This window comes from Lissotriton vulgaris, unplaced genomic scaffold, assembly GCF_964263255.1.
Source record: "Lissotriton vulgaris unplaced genomic scaffold, aLisVul1.2 SCAFFOLD_562, whole genome shotgun sequence".
In the NCBI taxonomy this organism is placed as follows: Eukaryota; Metazoa; Chordata; class Amphibia; order Caudata; family Salamandridae; genus Lissotriton; species Lissotriton vulgaris.
This window is the reverse complement of record NW_028250739.1, coordinates 700848-721855: the sequence shown is the minus strand read 5'-3', so window position 1 is coordinate 721855 and position 21008 is coordinate 700848. Positions and strand designations below refer to the sequence as shown.

The window sequence follows — 21008 nt, the reverse complement described above, 5'->3', positions numbered from 1 at the left end:
GAAAGGAGGGGAATGGAAAGGAATTGGGGAGCAGGTATGCGTTGTGGGACTATGTGAAAGGAGAAAGTGGAAAAGAATGAGAGACAAATGACAAACAAAAATGTATAAAGTTGGAAGAGGGAGCTAGAAAAATGCAATGCGGAAGGGGGAGGAACAGTGTGAGAGTTTCACAGCTGTGAGGGGCACAAGGAAACAAGGTGAATGAAAGTGGAAAAGAATGGAAGGGAAAGTTAAAGGGAATTTAAAAACGGAGGAAAATTGAGGGGAGTCAGGGAAAAGTGCCAATGACAAGTGGACAGAACAGAGAAATGTGAAAGAATGGAAAGAGCAAATGACTGCTAGATGAGATTGATAAAAAAGAAAATGAAAGATGGTGACTGGGTATTCAGAAAGCTTTAGAAATGGCAGGCAATATTAAAAGAAACGCTTAACACATGATTGCAGATGTGAGCCACGCAAATGTATGGTTGCTATCTCCATGGCAAGAAGACCTTCTGAAGATCGGTCTTTCAGTGTGCTGCAACGGGGATGTGTGCTCATGTGGGGAGTCAGCAGGGCTCCTCATTGAGGTGAAAAAAAAGAAAGAAAAAGCATTTGTACTAAATTGCTCGTGTTATTTTGGATGAAAATTTAATTCATGAACGTTTCAGACTGACTTTTAGATAAGCACAAGTATTTCCTGGAGATTTGTTTTGAGACCTGAGCAGATGTCTATTTGTACTGTGTGATCATCAACTGGGACTGACTGTCCACAAAACGAAAATCTACATATACAGTGCCTAAAACTGGTATCCCACCTATTCCAAAATATTTAATTTGATTATCCAACTGCTCTGGTTAGCTTAGTGAAGTCATTAATGTGCCTACAACCGTTTTTGGCCAACTTGCAAGTCATTAAATCAAGGATGAAAGAAAAGGAGTAGGGAGATACTAAAACTTGCTGATTTTAGAGTGCTTTGGAGCTGCATGCCGGTGAAAGTGAAAACCTCAGGTTGGCTCAGTTAACACTGGTGAAAAATAACAAACTAACCTCCAGTCAAGACCCTGTATCTTTAGCAAGGATGAAATCCCCTCAATTCCCACATTTGAACCCAGGCTTAAGGAAGGAATGTGTAGCTGTTAGGAGGAGGGGGTGGGGGGGAAGAGTTATTGAAATGAGCCCTTCTGGAGTTTTTAGCTAGCTCTTGCTTCTCTGCTGAGACTTCAGCCATGTGGAGTATGAGAAGGAAAATGCTACTTACCAGTATGCATATGTTCTTGACATCACTGCACTTAGTGCCCAGGAATGGCTCTGGGTACTGTAGGGGCACAGGACTAGTGCACCTGTGCCCACATCACTGGCATAGGTCACCCAGCTAGAGGGATGACTGAAGTAGGCCAAGGTAGTGGGTTCTGTTGGCATGGCACACAGGGATGTGTGCAATGTCGACTGTTTAGTTCTGTATCTAGACACTCAGCCTACAAAGGCAGTGTGTGTGTTCAGGGTACAGGGCCCCTAAGGGTGGCACAATAAGTGTTGCAGCTCTTAGGGGTCTTCTCTGGTCACCAGGCCCTGGGCACCTAGGCTACCATTTACTAGGGGCTAATAGGTGGCCAGAGATGCCAATTGGGTTTTGTTTCAATACAGCTTTAGGGAAGGAACACAGGCCCTGGGGACCTGGTTGGCAGGAGCCCAGGGCACACTCAGTCCAAGCACATCAGCTGTTCAGCAAAAAGTGGGGGCATACCAATGCAAGAAAGATGGCACTTTCTCACAGCGCACTACTAGGGGAATGAGTGGGAGAGGCGGAAAAGCGTACGCAAATCTGCCTGACCCGTTCATCCATTTTGCATTGCCTTTGGACAGTGGGTGTGGTGATCTGGCAGTGAAGTTTGGGCATTTGGCGTTTTCATGGGAGGCAGAGGTCTATCCGAGGTTGTCCCCACATCTGAAAGAACGGTTGTGGATGAAGTTCCCACTTGTGGATCTGTTGTGTCTAACGACTTAACAGATCTGCCATGGTGTTTTGTACCCCTGGAACATGTTAGGCTAAGAGGAAAATGTTCTGAGGTATATCCCACCGCCATATGTTCTGTGCTAGCTGTGAGAATTGCAGAGTGTGTGTCCCGCCTTGGTTTTGTATGTAGTACATGGCTGTCATGTTGTCCGTGCAGACTAATACAGTCTTGCCTGATATTTGCTTTTGGAATGCTTTTAAGGCTAGGAATATGGTTAGTAACTCCAGGTGGTTGGTGTGGAGCAAACTTGTTGTGGTGTCCACCTAACCTGGATGGTGTGTTGCAGTAGGTGAGCTCCCCAGCCGGAGAGTGATGCGTCCGCTGTCAAGACTATCTGAGGAACTGGCTCTAGGAACCGTCGCCCCTTGGAAAGGTTTTTGGTGTTATCACTTTAGAGCGCGGTGAGTATGACTGTCCACCACCACTAGATCTGTTAACGGACCTTGAGCCTGATTCCATTGGCATGCTAAGCACTCTTGAAGGGAACGCATCTGGAGTCTTGCATGAGGCATAATGAATATGCAAGAGGCCATCATCCCTAGGAGTTGCATGAACACTCGAGCGGGAAGGGAGTGTTCTGGTTGAAATCTTGTGAGAAGAGCAAGCATGTTTGCTATTCTGACAGCAGAGGGATAAGCTAGTGCTTTTGAGGTGTTTATTGTGGCACAGAGGTATTGTTGTATGTTGGACAGTTGCAGATGGGACTTGGTGTGGTTTACTGTGAACCCCAGGTCGTGCATTAGTTGGATAGTGGCATGAGTGTGTTGGTCAGACTGGCTGTACGCTTCACAACCTTAGCAGCATGAAATACAGTATAAGGTTCTTGACAACACAAAGCTTGACAGATAACCCTACTACAGAACTGGAGTTACAGGTAAGAAACTACTCCTGTAGTAGGGGATCTCCGTGTATAGTCATAATCTAGTGAATAGTATGGCAAGCCCATCCCCACAACTAACCCGGCGGTGGAGAAAAAAATACAACACCACTATTGTGCAAACAGATTTCTTAACGAAGCCTGCCCAACCTGAGCATCTGCTCTGGCATCAGAGTCCAGACAGTAGTGCTTGGCAAAGGTATGGACCGACTTCCACGTGGCGCCCCTGCAGATCTCTGCAATGGGAACATTACGTAGAAAATCCGTTGTAGCCGCTTTGCCCCTGGTGGAATGAGCCTTAGGCTTACCTCCTAAGGTCTTATTAGCCTTTTGGCAACACAACTGGATGCAGGACACAATCCACCTAGATATGGACTGTTTAGAGGTAGCAAGACCAGTCCTGACCGACCCATAGTTGACAAACAATTGGTCTGACCTACGAATATCCTTGGTCTTATCCAGATAGAATTTCAGTACCCTTCTGACATCCAGGGAATGAAGAGACCTTTCCGCTGGAGTGGAAGGATTCTGAAAAAACGTAGGTAAAGTCTGATTCACATGAAAATCTGAGATTACCTTAGGCAGGAACTTAGGGTGAGTACGCATCACAACCGTAGCAGCATGAAACACAGTATAAGGTTCCTGGCAACCCAATGCCTGAATTTCACTCACCCTGCGGGCCGATGTAATGGCCACAAGGAACGCCGCCTTCCACGATAGGTGCTGCAGTGAAGCCTTATGAATAGGTTCAAAATGTTCCTTAATCAGCCTGGACAGCACCACATTCGGCTCCATGGACCACCACGGTCTTGGCCATTCCGGAGTGATGAGTATCATCCGTGCCCTGGGCTGGGACAGCTTGATGAGCACCGCCGGAATCAGGGGAATGGGTGGAAAAGCAACCAGCTGATCCATAATGCGTTCCCCAGAGTCCCCGGTTGGTAATACCTGGAGGCGAAGTCTCGGCATTTTCTGTTTTCGGTGGTGGCGAACAGATCCACGTCTGGAGTGCCCCAACTGGCGAAGATGTCTTCGAGCCCCTTGTCGTTTATGACCCACTTGTGGTTTTCTTGGATTATCCTGCTGAGTGCGTCCGCCTGCGCATTCTGCACACCTGGCAGATGGGTAGCAGTTCTCGTCAGTCCTCTGGCTAGAAGCCAGTGCCAGATCGCCTGTGCTTCTTGTGACAGTGTGCGCAATCTCGAGCCCCCTTGCTTGTTGAGTTAATACACAAACAAGAGGAGGCCCTAGCCAAAACACACAAGGTGTTAAGGCCCCACAGGGCAGCACTGGTCGAGGCGAACATGTTGCACCCCCAAGAATCCAGCCAGTGGGCCACTCGGGACAGCGGTGTCAATAGTGGCAGCAGGGAGGGAATGGCAGCAGAGGGGTGGAAAGAAAGCAACGCCGGATCATGCGGTGCCGGCAGATGCCGGTGCAGAAGGTGGTGAGGCACCGGATCACCTGAGGCAGGGCGCCTTCAAACCCCCGTCAGAGAAGAAAGGAGCAAACCCTCAAAGGGAAGTAAGATCTCTCTCCCACCAGAGCCCTGGTGGAGAACCTTCAAGAGATGGTCTGCCTGAAAGTGAGCAACCGGGTCACCAATGCGCAAAATGTGCACGACGTGGACACCATATGAGCAAAGGCCGCATACGCCTCCGTAGGGCCCCGCGGTGGAGAAAGCAGCTCCTCCGTGGGTGATGGCTGCAAACTAAGGCGGCTGTCCCCGAAGCATAGGGGGACGGGCAAGGGCCTGACCAGGAAGTCAGAAGGAGCTGAAGAATGAGGGACCTACCTATCTTCCGACGAACACCTCTAAGTCAGGAAAGGCGGGAAGCCGCCCTTCAACGACGCCAGTGAAAAAGATACCACGTGGCAACCAGTCTCCGGACGACACCAATATATAGCCTGCCTCTGGAGAAGATGGAGCGTCCGAAGACTAATCCGCAACACTATTCCTGTGCGGAGCCGTACAGTCCTCTGCCTGAGGCTAAACGTTGGCACCACCCGGCGTCGCCAGACAGGGTTCCTCTCAGTCACACCGCATCGGTGACCGGAGTTGGGCCGGAGCAGAACTGTCCTCGGGGCGGTGCCGGAGCGACGCTGACTCTACCCCCGCCAAGGCAGTCGCCTGCGCAGAGGAACGAGAAGGTCCTGGGGAGTGACACGAAGCCTTCCGCCAGCCGCAGCCCAGAATGTGGCGGATATAGTCTAGCAGCCCATGTGGCGGCGCCAGGGACTATTCAACCTCAGACGAGGCAGCTGCCCGTGGGGAGGAATGAGAGGGTCCCGAAGAGGGACGAGGGGGCCCACCAAGCCCCGACCCAGGACAAGGAGGGTCCACGGACCCCTGTGGCTCAGCACAGTCTAGCCATTGCCGGCGCCATCACCTCTGCCTTAGACAGGACCTCCTTGTCAAAGGACCGAGAGGGGCTCGGGGATACAACCCGAGCCCCGGCGACCTCCCGTGACATTACAGGGACTCCCGCGGAAGTTTGCGGTGAGGCAGAGATGCAGTGGTCTGAAGGAGGTACCCCAGAGGAGCTGCACCCTAACAGCAAAACATCCTCCAAGCCTGGGCCGGCGCCACGGAGGGCCGCGCGCAAGGAGAGCGATCCGCTGACTCCCCAGGAAGGGAAGGAGCAGGAGACGCGAGCAAGGTCCACAAAGCCACTGCGTATGTCTCCATCTGGACTCTCGATGCCCCAACACCGGGAAACGGTGGATAGGACTACAAGCAGGGCTGCATCACCCGCAGAGAGCCTACGCCCCCCCCGGCAGGCCGGAAAGCAGCCCCTGGGGACAAACTGACACCCACCGGGGAGCGACGCTCACGTGACATCAGAGAAGGGCGAGGACAACTACCACGGCCATATCTGAAGCAGTCCACCGCAGTAGACCAAGGGAGGACGTAGACCTGGAGAGCCACACAGAGAAGGAGTAGTTTCTGTCCTGTAACTCCAGTTCTGTAGATGGGGTATCTCTATTATAGTCATAATCTAGTGAATAGTCCCGCCCATGTGCGTGGACCCCGGAGCAATCAAAAATAATCTCTTAAAGTGTCAAAAAAATGCAGAACTGCACAGACACTTAAGAGAATTTAAAGACAGATAATGCAGCCTATAACCAGGCTACACTGTCCAGTACTTCAACTAGAAATTCCACCAAAAATCCACAAACCGCAAAGCCTGTCTAGATTTCCCTTGCCTTAGCAGCAAAAACCCTCTGGAATGATAGAGAGGAAGACCTGGACAGACAAGCCCCATAGGCTGCCATTATGTGGCTCAAAACAGGATACTGTGCTTTAAAGAGAACTTTCGAGAACTTCACAGTATCCCAGAATGCACTGCAGGTCCCTTTTACTTTCAGTTCTTTTTTCCGGCTCCTGCAAGCAGGGCCCTGGAGCATTGAGCTCTCCCTTTTTAAGGATTTTTGGTGATTTTTCACTAGTTCTCATAGTTAAGTACTTTGTTGTACTTTAGTTCCTTTCTCCTTGCACTCTGTTTTTTGTCGAGTAAGCCTGCATTATTCGATAAATGCCCGGAGTGCTCCAGGAAGAAGGCCAAATCGGATCCCCATGAGGTGTGTATCCTCTGCCTTCCTTCTTCACATGTCCCAGAGGAGTGTGTGATCTGTCAGTGCTTCTCTGGCAGGACCCTGAAGGACAGGAAAAAGATCAGACTTCAGGGCCTCGAGGAAAGAAGATTGAAGGCACAAAGTGGGTCTGGAGGGGCTTCTTCTGCCCATGCTGATGCCTCTGGGGGGCTCCCCAGGGGCAGGAAGGCCAGCAAACGTCACCAATCTCCGCCTGGGTCTATTGCGCCCACTACGGCGTCGAGAGGAATGACTACAGTCTGTTCCCCATCGTCGGAGTCGAAACAACGTCGACGCTCGGCGTCTAGGGATGTTACAAGACCATCGAAGTCCCCGGTGACCATTTCATCGTCGATGTCGGCGTCGAGCGTTCGATGTCGATAGGCCAGGCGTCGGCGCTCGACGTCGAGGCGACACCGCCGTTCGCCTTCGGCGTAGAGGAGACAGTCGTCAAGGAAGTCCTAGTCGTCAAGGTCGCCGTCAAGGCACAGGTCGCCGTCGAGGCACAGGTCGCCACCGGAAAGGACATGGTGCCAATATAAGCACCACTCCCGAAAGTGGACTTTAGTTGCCTTCAAGACAGTCCACGCTCAGATGGAGCCCCAAAAGCAAATCTGTGAAACCAAAAAGCTCTGTAGGACAGAGGGGGGTGAAATGCACCGAACTGCGAACCAGGTTAGCCAGACTTCATGAAAGTGTGCCAGGATGCCAGCTTAGCAGCTTGGTAAACATCCAGGACAGGAATTCCACATGCGAATGCATTAGTAGCAGCCATGGCTCTAATGGAATGAGCCCTTAAACCCTCTGGTGGCATCTTGCCCAATGTTTAGCTGATTTTATGCAGAGCATGATCTAGCGAGAGGGTGCATTTCTGTTCATCTTTTCCCTGATTGGCTCCTGCAAACCCCACAAAAAGCTGAGTGGTCTCTAGTATGATGGATGTTAAAGGTCAGTGCTCTTTTGGGGACTGGCCGAGAGAGGGAGCACAGAATGCAGGAAGGGTGATAATTTGATAGCTGTAGAACAAGGTTACTACTTTAGGAAGGATGTCCTCACCCACAGAACCAGTTTGTCAGGGGAGAAGGTGGTATATAGCGGGTTAAAAGAGTGGAGTATATTCATCCACTGCACTGATGTTATGGAAACAAGGAACACTGTTTGAGGGTGAGTAGGATTTGCAGTGCGAAGACGACGGACCTCAGACTTCTAGACCAGGATCAAGACCCAACCTTTGGACTGGTCACAACATGGGGTTTTCCGACGTCTGTTGACTTTAGAGTTTCGCCTTCGAGATGCAAATGGCCTTATGATTCATATACGTGCTTTCACTGCAGACATTAGAGTGGTGAATCGACCGCAAAAAAACGAATATAGCGTGGGATTGGCGCTTATATGTCCGTCACACATTTCTGAACAGAATCAGAGCGAATCCACAGCACCACATACCAGTGTGCAGAGGTACTGCTCAAAAAAGTTTAGATCCAGTCTGACATCTGGGGAAATATTCAAAAGGCGAGGCGCATGTAGTTAGAAATCCATCTGAAATAGAAATTAGGAGAAACAGTTTGTCCTAGGTACTTTGTTTTCATTCTGTACCCAAGTAGGGTTCCTGTGCTTCAGCACTTCGTTCGCTAACCATTCTTAACAATTTGATGGCAATTAGAAAGGCCATCTTAAAGTGTTTGAAATATGCCTCAATTATGGGTTCAAAGGGTAGTATCATAAGCTGTGCTATCATTAGATTTTTATTCCACACTGGTGTAGGTGAAGACCATTGTTTTGCTACTCCTCCCCCCACACCCTTGACCCAGGCTTGAGCACCGCCGATCCTTTTTATCAATATCCCTTTCCACACTAATAAAGATCTCACACAGAAGGAGATATTTGTAATCACTTTCATGACTACCACGAACGAGACAGTCTCCATCCTGGCGGAGGATGGAAAATCACTTGGAGAACTGAACCCTCAACTGATAAGACCCAATCATGAAACTATCCATATTACCACACAAGCAGATAAGAAAAACTTTTGCAGACTGTGCATGTGTCGTGAGGGTCTCCAATACAATTCTTTTGAGGCTCTGATATACTGACAAGTGAATTATTACCCTTTGATCATAAGATTACTAACTTGGGAAGCCGAATGGATCGCCGCTTCTCTCTGCCACCCAGTTTTTTGGTATTTTGTAAGGTCCAGCGACTGCCACTATTCCTCCCAGAGTCGTAGTCTATGGGAACAGGGCTCAGGCTCTGATCTAGGAATCAAAAGTCCTGCTGGCATCAGGTGACACCCATTGTAAGTGCCTCCTGACATGGATTGTCCCCACTTTTTGCCTGCCATTTGATGTGGTTTTGATTGTAGTAACAGGGTCCCTGCCAACCAGGTCCCCTGTGCCAGTGCTTCACTAAACATATCCACAATTGCTACTTCTGCCCCCTCTAAGTCCCAAATAAGTGGTATCCTGGGTACCTAGGGCCTGGAAGCTGAAAGGGTTTTCCACAAAGGACTCAGTCACTAGGATCATGCCACTGCCCTTGCAGCTTGCAAGCCCCTGTGACGTGAAAAAAGACTAGGCACCCTGCCTAAATCTCAGTCACCCCTCTAGTAGGCCTTACAGCCCAAAGGCAGTGTGCACTATACCAAAGGTGAGGGCATATCAAATAGTTTCTTACCTGTCGGTGTAGTTTTGCAGCTTTAAGATCTTCCTGGATTCACAATGCCGTGCATTATTCTGCGGTCTAGTGGTTGGGTCCGGAATCGTAGTTTTTGTTTTCTTTTTTCGTAGCCCAGGTGGGCGTCGACGTCCCACCTTTTGGTGTCCTTCCGGTGACGTCGGCATGCTTCCTGCGGAAGCTTCCACCCTTGGGTGCCATCTTCAGATTCTTTTTTTCACGTTTGTGTTCTGTTTCCGAATAGTATGGCACTGTTTCAATATTTTGTTTCAACAATGTTTCCTTCAAAAGTCTGTTGAAGTCTTTTCCCCGTTATTACCACCTCTTTCTCCAGTCTCATCTTTCTGGCGGAGGTGGGTGGGTTCGCTAGTGAATCCAGAAAGATCTTCAAGCTGCAAAACTACACCAACAGGTAAGAAACTATTTGTTTTGCAGCGTGAATCTTTCTGAAATCACTATGCTGTGCATAGACTTTGTAACGGTTTGTTATCATTGTGGCGGCTGGGTGGAAGATGAGCCTTGAGTTTTGAATATGTGTTGAAGCACTTTCTGCCCTACTTGTGCTTCTTTGTTCATTTGTATGTCCTCACGGTAGTGTTTTGTGAACGTGTGCACTGGGGCCCATGTTGCCGCCAGGCATAAGTCCTGAATGGGAGTGTTAGCCAGGAAGGCTATTGTTGCTCTATTTTTCCTGGTCGAATGGGCCGGCGGGCCCTCTGCTAGTTCTTGCCCAGCTTGTTTGCGGCAGAATTGTATAGCTTGTGCAATCCATCGTGCAATTGTCCCCTTGGTAACTGCTTTTCTCACAAAACTGTCTGCAACACAAAAAATTGTTTTGTTTTTCTGTGATTCTTAGCTCTCTATGTAGTGCATGACTGCACGTCTGGCGTCCGGAGTGTGCAGTGCCCTTTCTGCGTTAGTCGTTGGTTTTTGGAAGAAACTAGGTATTTGAATAGTTTGGTTGATGTGGAACCCGTAGCTGGTGACCATTGGTCCTGTAGCCACTCCTGGAGTAGTCTCATGTGGAGTTGTACATTTGGCACTATGTGTATGCATAACGCCATCATCTTGCTCGCCGTCCTCACTGTCCGAGGACACAACTTCTGGTAGAGGTGTGCCTCCTTCAACAGTGCCAGCGTTCTCTTCTCGCTGGTGAACACCTCCTGTACAGTGTTGATCTGTGCACCCAGGATTTTTTTTTACTTGTTCTGGGTTCATTGAGGATTTTCCCCAGTGGATGGAGAAACCCAGGGCCATCAGCGTGTGTCACTCGCTGTGCGTGCCGTTTGCATGTCTTGTATGACCTTGCCTTCATTAGCCAGTCGTCCAGGTAAGGGTATACATTGATCCCTTCCCTCCATAAGTGTGCTGCGACTGCTGCAAGGCACTGTGTGAATAACCGTGGTGCTGACTTCAGTCAGAATGCCAGTGCTGTGAATGGACAGTGATCTGTGTTGATGACAAATCGTAGCAGATGTTTGTGCCACCTGTTCATTGGGATGTGCACGTAGGCATCTTTGAGGTCTATGGTGACCATGAAGTCCCCGCCTTGTATCTGTGGAAGGACCTTTTGCAGGGACGTCATTTTGGATTTTGGGGTTTTTATGTATTAGTTGAGGAACCTTAGGTCAAGGATGGGTCTCATTGTTTAGTTTTCATTCGGTACCAGGAAGTACGTAGAGTACAGCCCCTTGTTCCTCTCTCCGGGAGGTACAAGCTCGATAGCCTCCTTCTGCAGGACTTCTTGTGCTTCCCTTTGAAGTAGCTCTAGTTCCTTCTTTGCTAGTGCTCTTCTTTTTGGTTTGGTGGTGTTCTTTCCAACTCTATGCAGTATCCGTACTGTATGGTGTTGAGAATCCATCTGTCTGAACCTTTTCTTCCAGGAGTGGAAGAAAATAACTACAGTCTTCCTCCCACCGGTGTTACGTGTTCTTGGGTGTTTAGTCTGAGCCACTCCTTTGTTGTATCTGTGCTCCACCCGTTGAGTTTTTGAAAGGGTGTGCACTGGTCGTGTGGCAGAGTCACTTGGAGGTGGGTTGTTGTCCACCTCCTCTGTTTCCACGTCCATTCTCCTTCCTGCGAAAGGACTGGCCCCTCTGTTGGTATTGCCAGTGTTGTTTTTGCTGGCCTTGTTGCGTCTGGGTGTCGCCCTGGTGGAAAGTCTGGTGCGACGTTCCTGGCTGGTTTTCCCCTCTCCCGTTTTGTCTCCGTGACGGGGTTCCTCTCTTATTTCCCCTGTATTGCAAGGCCCCCATGGATCTTGCGGTGCTGTTGTCCTTATTCAACTGGGTGAGCTTTTCGTCCACTGGTGCTCCGAACAGTGTCTCACCGTTGAACGGTGTGTGTTCAGGATGTTTTGCACCTCTGGTTTAAAACCTGATATTCTGAGCCAGGCTGGTCTCCTTTCCGTGATGCCCAGCATCATAAGTATGCTGGCTGTGTCTGCACCATCTAGTGCTGTTTTCAGGCATGAATTTGCCACGTTCTTCCCCTCCTCTACCAGGTGCGTAGCTCTTTGCTGGTATTCTTGTGGGAGGTGTTTGACTAACTGGCCCAGTTCGTCCAGTATCTGGTATTGGTGCTGGTTCAGCAGGGCGTTGGAATTGGCCATGCGCCAGTGCGTTGCGGCATTCCTCTCAATCTTTCTCCCGGTCAGGTCCATCCTTCAGCTCTCCTTGTCTAGAGGTGGTCCTGACGTTGTCGGGACATTGGCCCTTTTCCTTGCAGTTGCCGCAATGATGGGAGTCTGCAGTGACCGTTCCCTGGATGTAGGGTGGGTCCTTGGGAGAGTGCTTATACTTCTTCTCTGTCCTGGGTGTGACTGGTTTACAAGTCGCGGGTTCTTTCAAGGCCTCTCTGCCTTATCCTTTGATTCTTTCGAGCATTGGCAGGTACTGGCGCCTAGTCTGTATTGGGAGCAGTGTTTCCACAAGGAAATCCGCCTTCGGCTGTTCCTCTTCGAGTTTTACCCCGAGCGCTGATGCTGCGTTCTTGATGACTTCATTGTAAAGTCCAATGTCGTCAGGCGGCGAGGGCCTCACCGGATGTGTCCACTCCCTCTTCTGGACTCTCGGCTTCGAGGTCCTGCCACTCTAGGTCCTGTGTGTTAGAGTAGGTCTAGCCCTGAAAGGTCCTCTGGTCGACATCTTCCTCCTCGTAGTAGGGAGTGTCCTCTTCCCGATATTCCAGATTTTCCTGGCTTTCCAGCGGTACCTCGGCCTCGAACTCTTCTTCTCCGATGAACTCGACCACCGGTGGCTTTGGCTTTGACAGCATTGTATAGGCTTTCATCCTTTCGTCGAAGTCTCTTTCGCTGCAAGATGTTCTCCATCTCTGCCTCGAGTCTTCTCTTCTTTCCATCTCGGCCGCCTGTTCCGCGTCGATTGGTTGTGCCGGTCTCTTGGTCTGGCTTGGTGGCGTCGAGACTGTTTTCGGCGTCGAGACTTGTCTTGTGTCCTTCGTCGATGTCGAAGAGGTCTTCGATGTCGAGCTTTCTTTTTCGTGGAGGTTTGACGACCTTGGCTGGTCGACTCCCTTCGGCGCATGGGAGTCCTGTGAAAATCCGCTGGCCCTGGGTGTTGCCGCGGACGCCGGAGCTTTCGGGGTCTTACCCCCGTTTTTGAGAGTCTTGGGCAGACTGTCGAGAGTCCTTCGGGCCTTTTTGGGGCGTCGAGTCTCCTAACTTTTCTGGAGTCTTCGTATTATCGGTCTCTACGACCGTGTAGCCGTCTTCTTCGGCAATGTAATCCTCCTAGTCGGTCGAGAGTCCCAGGTCTCAAAGGGACGGTGGCTGGCCCTTGCCCTGCATGGCGAAGTTAGCTCTTCTTTGCCTCTCTTACTCGAAGGGTTTTCGGCGTAAAGGCGGAGCAGTCCCTGCTTTCGTGGTCGCCCGGCAGACAGGTTGCAGCCTGGATGTTGGCCTTTCTGCACGTATTTGTGGTGGCATTTCCAGCAGAATTTGAATGGTGTGTTGTCCATCTCTTGTGTTCAGGGGGCCCCCTGATTGCGCATTCTCTTCTGGACTTTGAAGTTCTTCGAAGATCCTCTTCCTTAGTCATCCCCTTCGCTGATGTAGTCTCACTAAGTCTTCTCAACTCTTTTCTTCCCAAAAAAACTTGGCTTTTGGCTTCTCTTTTCTCCAAATCTCTGGAGCCCTCTCAGGAATGATCCAGACCCAACAGCGGAAAAAAGGAATCTGAAGATGGCGCCCAAGGGTGGGAGCTTCTGCAGGAAGCATGCAGACGTCACTGGAAGGACACCAAAAGGTGGGACGTAGACGCCCACCTGGGCTACGAAAAAAAAAAATAAAGAAAAGAGTACGATTCCGGACCCAACCACTAGACCGCGAAATAAAGCACAGCATAGTGAATCCAGAAAGACTCACGCTGCAAAACTGCATGAGTAGATAAGTCCCTACAATACTCAAGTCAATTCTTAAATATTTTAAGTGCCAGGAAAGCCCTAAGGAGTACATGGGCTGGAAACTCGTCAACTCAAGTCCCCCAGCACCATGATCGCTTCACTGCAACTAGGTGCTTGGTATTAAACTCCTCCTTGTAATGAATACACACTGATGCCAGTATGATAATTAATAAACCATGTACTCTGAGGACACCTCTGAAATGCCCCCTCAAACCCCACTGACCCTGGTGTGGTCACTGACCAGCTTTAGGCTGCCTGCCACACAGACATTTCTGGACCCCTAGGTGGAGAGCCTCTGCTCTCTGGACCAGAAAAAAAGCACATCCTGAGTGGAGGTGACGCCTTCTCCTCCAATGTGGGCCCAGTGTTCGCAGGAAAAACTCCCACAGGAAGGAGGTCTAATAGAGGGTGTAGTCCCCCCAGGGGAGTTGCCCATTAGCCCGGTTACTCCCTTGAAAAACCACCAAAATCTAGTATTTAGGAGGCTCCCTTAGATGAAAAGTTACTTACCTGTAACTTTGGTTCCCCAGTATTGGTAACTTTCATAGATTCCCATGCTGTTCTATCATTCCCAGTCGTCGGAATGGGAGCCTCAGTAACAAAAATGCCATAGCAGTAGCTACAAAAGAGAAAAGACCTAGGCCTCATTCCCTTTTGTAGCATATCACCCTCTTTTAGTAAAAGAGACCAAACTTAGGCATCAGCCAATCAGAAGAGCTTCACCCCATAGAACCCTCCTGAAGAGACCTCAGAGCCTCAGATTTTCGAAGCCGTTGTGCAACAGTCACCATATCTGCTGTAGGCTGAGCTTTCCTCGGGGAGGTGGGTGGGCGCATGGGAATCTATGAAAGTTACCAATACGGGGGAACCAAAGTTACAGGTAAGGAATATGCTACTTACCAGTATGCATCTGTTCTTGGCATGTAGGGCTGCTTACATTTATTTATTTATTTATTTAGAGTTTTATAGAGCGCGAACAAGATCTTTGCAGATATCAGAGCGCTTTACAGAAACAGTAGGTAGGAAAACAAACTTTTGAAAACAGTGTAATATACGGTAGGGAGTGAGTTGCAAAGTAGGGTAGTACTTGCACAAGAGTATGCACACTAATAACAATCTAGAAGCAATAATATTGAAGCCGTGCAATGACGATTCGAGTAAGATTATAGCACCCCAGAGGGTGAGTAAACACACTTGAGAACGGAATAATAGACAGTAGTGAATGGATTGCAAGTTGGTAGGGCACTCAGGTCAGTGTACATCCCTAGTAAACAATCTGGAAACAAATATTAAGGCATCCGTGCTATGATTTTAGTCCAGTAGCAGTCGTATAAGAGTCTAATATAGATAAGCAATCAGGTAGCCGGTAGACTAGGAGCCCTGTACGGTCATTGATCCAGTAGCAATAGGGTTCAGGTGAACTTAGCCATAAGGATGGCTTTTACCTCTTTCTTGACAAGTACAGAGGAGGGGATAAGCCTAGTTTCTGGCGGGAGTGCATTCCAGATCCTGGGTGCCATTCCTGAGAAGGAGCGTTTGTATGTTTTTTCCTTCCGGAATCTGCGAGGTTTCAGGAGGAGATTCTTTGTGCTTCTGTTGGATCTTGAGCCTCCTGATATAGTCAGTTTGTGAGTGAGGTAGTTGGGTGCTTTGTGGTGTACGGCCGAATGTGTCATACAGGCAATTTTCAGCTGTACTCTGGCTTCAAACGGCAGCCAGTTCAGGGCTTTTAGGTCAGGGGATATGTGCGAGTGTTTTCTTGAACCAGTGATGAGCCTTGCGGCCGCGTTCAAGGAGGCTCGTAGGGGCACCGTTGTTAGGGGGAGCCCGCTGAGAGCCACAATTCCGTAGTCTATGCGAGGAATGACTAGGGCTTGTACAACAGTTCGGAAGTCCTTGGGTGGTAGGAAGGGTTTGAGTTTTCTCAGCGTGTTGATTTGGAAGTTGGCACCCTTGGTTGCTTTGCTAATATGCTGCTGCATGTCGAGATTGGAGTCAAGTGTGATGCCAAGGGATTTCGCCGAGTCCACGATGGTGGGGTGGACATTTAGTGCGGTTAGATGATTGAGCCAGGTTTGGGTGATGGCCTTTTTCGCAGGAGGTGAGATCAGAAGGAACTCAGTTTTCAGAGCATTTAGTTTAAGGTGATTGTCGGCCAGCCATGCTTGAGTGTTTTAGTGTGGCATTCAGAAGTTTGATGTATTCAGGGGATTGAAGTTTGAGGTAGAGCTGAGTGTCATCTGCGTACATATGGAAGTGTACATTTGATGCTTGAAGCAAGGTGGTGAGTGGTTCCTTGACGAGGTTGAACAGTGTGGGCGATAGGGAGGAGCCTTGTGGGACGCCTAGTGTTACGGGCACAGGCGAGGACAATGCATTGTTGATCTTGAACTTCTGAGACCGGTTGTGCAGAAAGGAAGTGAACCATTTGAGAACCGTCCCAGATATGCCCATTCTGTTGTTTAACAGCTCCAGTAGATTCTCGTGTTTGACCGTATCAAATGCGGAGGAGAAGTCAAGGAGGATGAGGAGGCAGGACTCGTTGTGATCAAGGATTTGGAGGGCGTCATCAATTATGTGTGTCATAGCCGTTTCCGTGCTATGTTTTGCTCTGAATCCTGATTGGTGAGGGTTGAGGAGGTCAAACTGCTCAATGTGTTTTGTCAGTTGGAGTTGTACACATTTTTCTAGCAATTTGGCCAGAGTGGGGATATTGGTGATAGGTCGGTAATTGTTTAGGTCGGCCGGGTCGGCTGTGGGTTTCTTGAGTATAGGCGTGACCTGCCCTATTTTGAGGGAGTCTGGGATGACTCCTTGTTGCAAGGAACAGTTGATGATTTTTAGTCCAGAGTGGGAGGAGCATGGGGGTGAGGGCTTTAACAGCGTTGGCAGGTAGGGGGTCTGTGAGGTGATTGGCGGGTTTCAGGTTGCCGAGCAGCTTGTGAATTGATTCTTCAGTGTAGGTGTCAAAGGACGTCCATGAATTCATATCTGTGCATAGATCGCCGCCTAGTGTTGGGTCCGGATGATTGCACATTGTTGTCCTGGAAGAGTCTTCGAAGTATCACAAGATAGGTGGCTCCTCCCATGGACTACAGTGCGCATGGGCATCCTCTACATCCTTAGATTGTTTTTCGCCATTGTGGCAGAGATGGAGTGTTGTACAGTAAGATGTCCATGCAAGAAAATGTGAATTAGAATGAATGCTACAGCTGCAACAGGCACTGGGGAGGAGGGTGGGCGATATGAATGTCAGCAGCCCTACATGCCACGAACAGATGCATACTGGTAAGTAGCATATTCAGTTCGAGGCATGTGAGCTGCTGAATTCATATCTGCATAGAATGTATAGCAGTCTCTCCCTTAGCGGTGGCTACCTGTGCCAGCTGCAGCAGTCTGAAATAGAGTCTTTTGAACAGCCTGTCCTACAGCAGCTTGCTGTTTGGAATGTACATCAACACAATAGTGTTTTGTGAAAGTATGTATGGTTGTCCATGTGGCTGCTTTACATATTTTTTCTAGAGGAATGTTTCCTAGGAAAGCCATGGATGCCCCCATTTTGCGTGTAGAATGCGCTCTTGGGGGAACTGTTAAAGTGAGTTTTGCCTTAAGATAACATATTTGAAAGCACTTAACTATCCATATGGCTAGTCCAGATTTAGAAATGGGGTTTCCTTTGTGTTGTGGTGAAAAAGCAACAAACAACTGTTTTGTCTTCCTGAAATCTTTTCTCCTGTCTATGTAATATATAGGAGAGCCCTCTTAACATTTAGTGTGTGTAGAGCCCTTTCAGGAACTGACTGTGGATTTGGGAAATACACTGGAAGTTCTATTGTTTGATCGATGTGGAAGTGGGATACCACTTTTGGCATAAATTTAGGGTTTGTCCTAAGCACGACCCTATTTGTGTGAATTTGGAAGAATGGTTCTTTAGTAGTTAGGGCTTGCAGCTCGCTAACTAAGCGAAGTAATCGCTACGAGAAAAGCCACCCATGTTAACATTTTTATTTCACACGAGTGTAAAGGTTCAAAAGGTGGTCCCATTAGTCTGGTTAAAACAACGTTTAGGTTCCAGACAGGTGGGTGTCTGGGGAAGATCACATCACTCGTATGAGCCCCTCCATGAATGCTTTAATTGCAGGCATTCTGAATAGTGAAAGGTGTTGCCTGTTCTGAAGATAAGCTGCTATGGCAGCTAAGTGTATCCTTATGGAGGTATGGGCTAGATTGCAGCGGTGTAGGTGCAAAAGATAGCATATGATATTTTGAGTTGATGAGTCTAGTGGGTTTATGTCATTGTTACAGTAAATGACAAAACGTTTCCACTTTGCTGCATAGCATGCTCTTGTGGTAGGTCTTCTTGCCTCTTTAATAATGTTCATGCAGTCAGGAGGCAAGTTTAGGTAGCCAAACTCTAGGACTTCAGGAGCCACATTGCAAGGTTCAGCTGCTGCGGATCTGGGTGCTGAATGTCTCCATGGCTCTGCGTTAAGAGTTTTAGTCTTTGATGAGGCACCACGGAAAGTTATAGGAACGTGGTGTACCACGGGTGCCTCGCCCATGTTGGAGCAACTAGGATTAGCGCCATGGAGTGCTGGCGCAGTTTGCGTGCCACTAGTGGTATCAACGGTGCTGGTGGAAAAGCGTAGGCAAATTTGCCTGACCAGTTAATCCATATCGCATTGCCCTGAGACTGCGGGTGTGGGAACCTTGCGGCGAAGTACTGGCATTTTGCGTTTTCTTTTGTGGCAAACAACTCTATCTCTGGTTGTCCCCACTGTTGGAAGATTGGCTGAAGCACTGTGGGATGAATTTCCCACTCGTGCATCTGTTGGCTGTGTCTGCTGAGCAGATCCGCTATTTGATTGTCCTTGCCTGGGAGGTGTTCTGCCATGAGAAAAATGTTTCTTTGAATGGCCCACTTCCACATGCTCTGAGCTAGATGTGACCGCTGTGGAGTGTGTGTTCCTCCCTGTTTCTGTATGTAGTACATCGCAGTCATGTTGTCCGTCCGGATCAACACGGTCTTGTTGCAGAGATGCACTTTAAAAGCTTTCATTGCCATAAAAATTGCCATCAGCTCCAGTAGGTTGATGTGCATTTTCTTTTGCTGCGTGGTCCATAAGCCCTGCACTGTGTGGTGGAGGACATGGGCTCCCCACCCTATTAGGGATGCGTCCGTGGTTAAGACTATTTGTGGTACAGGCCCTTGGAAGTCGTCCCTTGCAAAGGTTTTGTGGATTCCACCAATGCAGAGAGTTGTATGCACGACTGGTCACCAACACTAGGTCGCTTAATTGTCCTTGAGCCAGGTTCCACTGACGTGCTAGGCATTCCTGCAGCGGACGCATGTGTAATTTTGCGTGAGGGACTATGAAGATGCACGAGGCCATCATGCCTATTAGTTGCATAAACACTCGGGCTGGAAGCGAGTGTTGGGACCTGAACCTTTGGATTAGCGTCTGAATGCTGTTTATTCTGACAGAAGTGGGTTGTGCCTTCCCTGCCAGAGTGTCTATAGTCGCTCCCAGGTATTGTTGTACGTGGGCCGGCTGAAGATGGGACTTTGGATAGTTCAGCGAGAAACCTAAACTGTGCAGGAGGTGAATAGTGCGTGACATGTGGCAGGCATATTGCTGGGCTGACTGTGCTTGTATTAGCCAGTCGTCCAGATATGGATAAACATGAAGAAAACAAGTTACTTACCTGTAACTTTGGTTCCCCAGTATTGGAACTTTCATAGATTCCTATGCTTTGTATCATTCCCAGTCGTCGGAATGGGAGCCTCGGTAGTACAAAAAAAATAGAAACAAAAGAGAAAAACAGGCCTAGGCCTCATCTCATTTTGTATCCTATCACTCTCTGTGTAAGAGAGACCAAACTTTTGCTAGGACCAATCAGAACAGCCTCCCCCCCTAGAACCTTCCTGAGAGAGCTCAGAGCCTCAGATTTTTGTAGCCGTTGTGCAAACCGCCACTATCTCATGTGAGAAGACTGAGCTTTCCCAGGGGAGGCGGGTGGGCGCATGGGAATCTTGCTGAGTTTGGCTGTGCCTGTGCTACCAGAGTGTCTATTGTCGCTCCTAGGTACTGTTGTACGTGAGCGGGTTGGAGATGAGACTTTGCATAGTTTAATGAGAATCCGAGGCTGTGGAGGAGGTGAATAGTGCAAGACATGTGGCTGGCACATTGCTGGACTGACTTTGCTTGGATGAGCCAGTCATCCAGATAGGGGTAGACTTGGACATGGTTTCTCCTGAGGTGCGCTGCTACAGTTGCCAGGCACTTGGTAAACACCCTGGGGGCTGTTACCCCGAAAGGTAGTACCTTGAACTGGTAATGTTGATTTTGTATGGTAAACCGGAGATACTTCCTGTGTGCGGGATGTATTGGTACGTGGAAGTATGAGTCTTTTAGGTTTAGGGTTGCGAGGAAGTCTCCCTGACTGTGCAATGGCAGAACCTGCTGTAAAGTGAGCATGTGAAAGTGTTCTGACAAGATGTATTGGTTTAGGGGCCTGAGGTCCAGTATTGGCCAGAGAGACCCGCCCTTTTTGGGAATTAAGAAGTACAGCGAGTATACCCCTGAACCTTGTTCCCGCAGAGGGACGAGTTCTATGGCCCCTTTTTGCAGCATACTGATGACTTCCTGCTGTAATAAGTCTATGTGCTCTGCTGACATAGGACGGTGTCTTGGGGGTATGTTGGGTGGAGTGGATGTTAGCTCTAGACAATAGCCGTACTGAATAAGTTGTCTCACCCACCTGTCTGTGGTAATGCTCTCCCAGACTGGCAGGAACTGTTGTAATCGAACCCCGACCGGTGTTATATGGTCCGGGGGCAGTGACAAGGCGTCACTGTTTAGGAGGATCTGGTGGTGTTATTCCCCCGTCCTCTGCCTTTGCTGCTGTTGCCACGGTATCCACCTCTGCTATTTTTATTGTAGGTGGTTTGCGTGCTCCCTTTTATTATATGGAATTTGTTGTGATGCCTGGCCTAGTGTTGCTCTTCTGTTACTGGAGCGACGAAAGGAACCTCCCCTAAATTGTTGGGACTGCAAGGCACCCATGGACTTGGCAGTTTCAGTGTCTTTTTTAATCTTCTCTAAGATTGTGTCCACATCAGTACCCAAAAAATAATCTGGGTTCACAGGCTGATTTAGTAATATGGTCTGAATCTCAGGTTTGAATCCAGAGATGCGCAACCAAGCATGCCTCCTGATCATGACGCTTGTGTTGATGGCCCTGGCTGCAGTGTCTGCTGCGTCTAGCGCACACTTAATGGATGCGTTGGATATGAGTTTACCCTCTTGGATTAGCATCTCTGCCCCCTCCTTGTAGGCCTCAGGCAAATGTTGTAGCAGTTGCTCTAGAGTGTCATAATGTGCCCTATCGTATCTGGCTAATAGGGCCTGTGTATTAGAAATCCTCCAGATATTAGCTGCTT

The 21008-nt window shown here is 49.0% G+C and overlaps 1 protein-coding gene across 2 annotated transcripts in view; it reads right to left on the bottom strand.

Annotated features, from left to right (window-relative positions):
* TNPO2 (transportin 2) overlaps positions 1-21008 on the bottom strand; it is a 179546-nt gene that overhangs the window by 20964 nt on the left and 137574 nt on the right. The window lies entirely within an intron of this gene.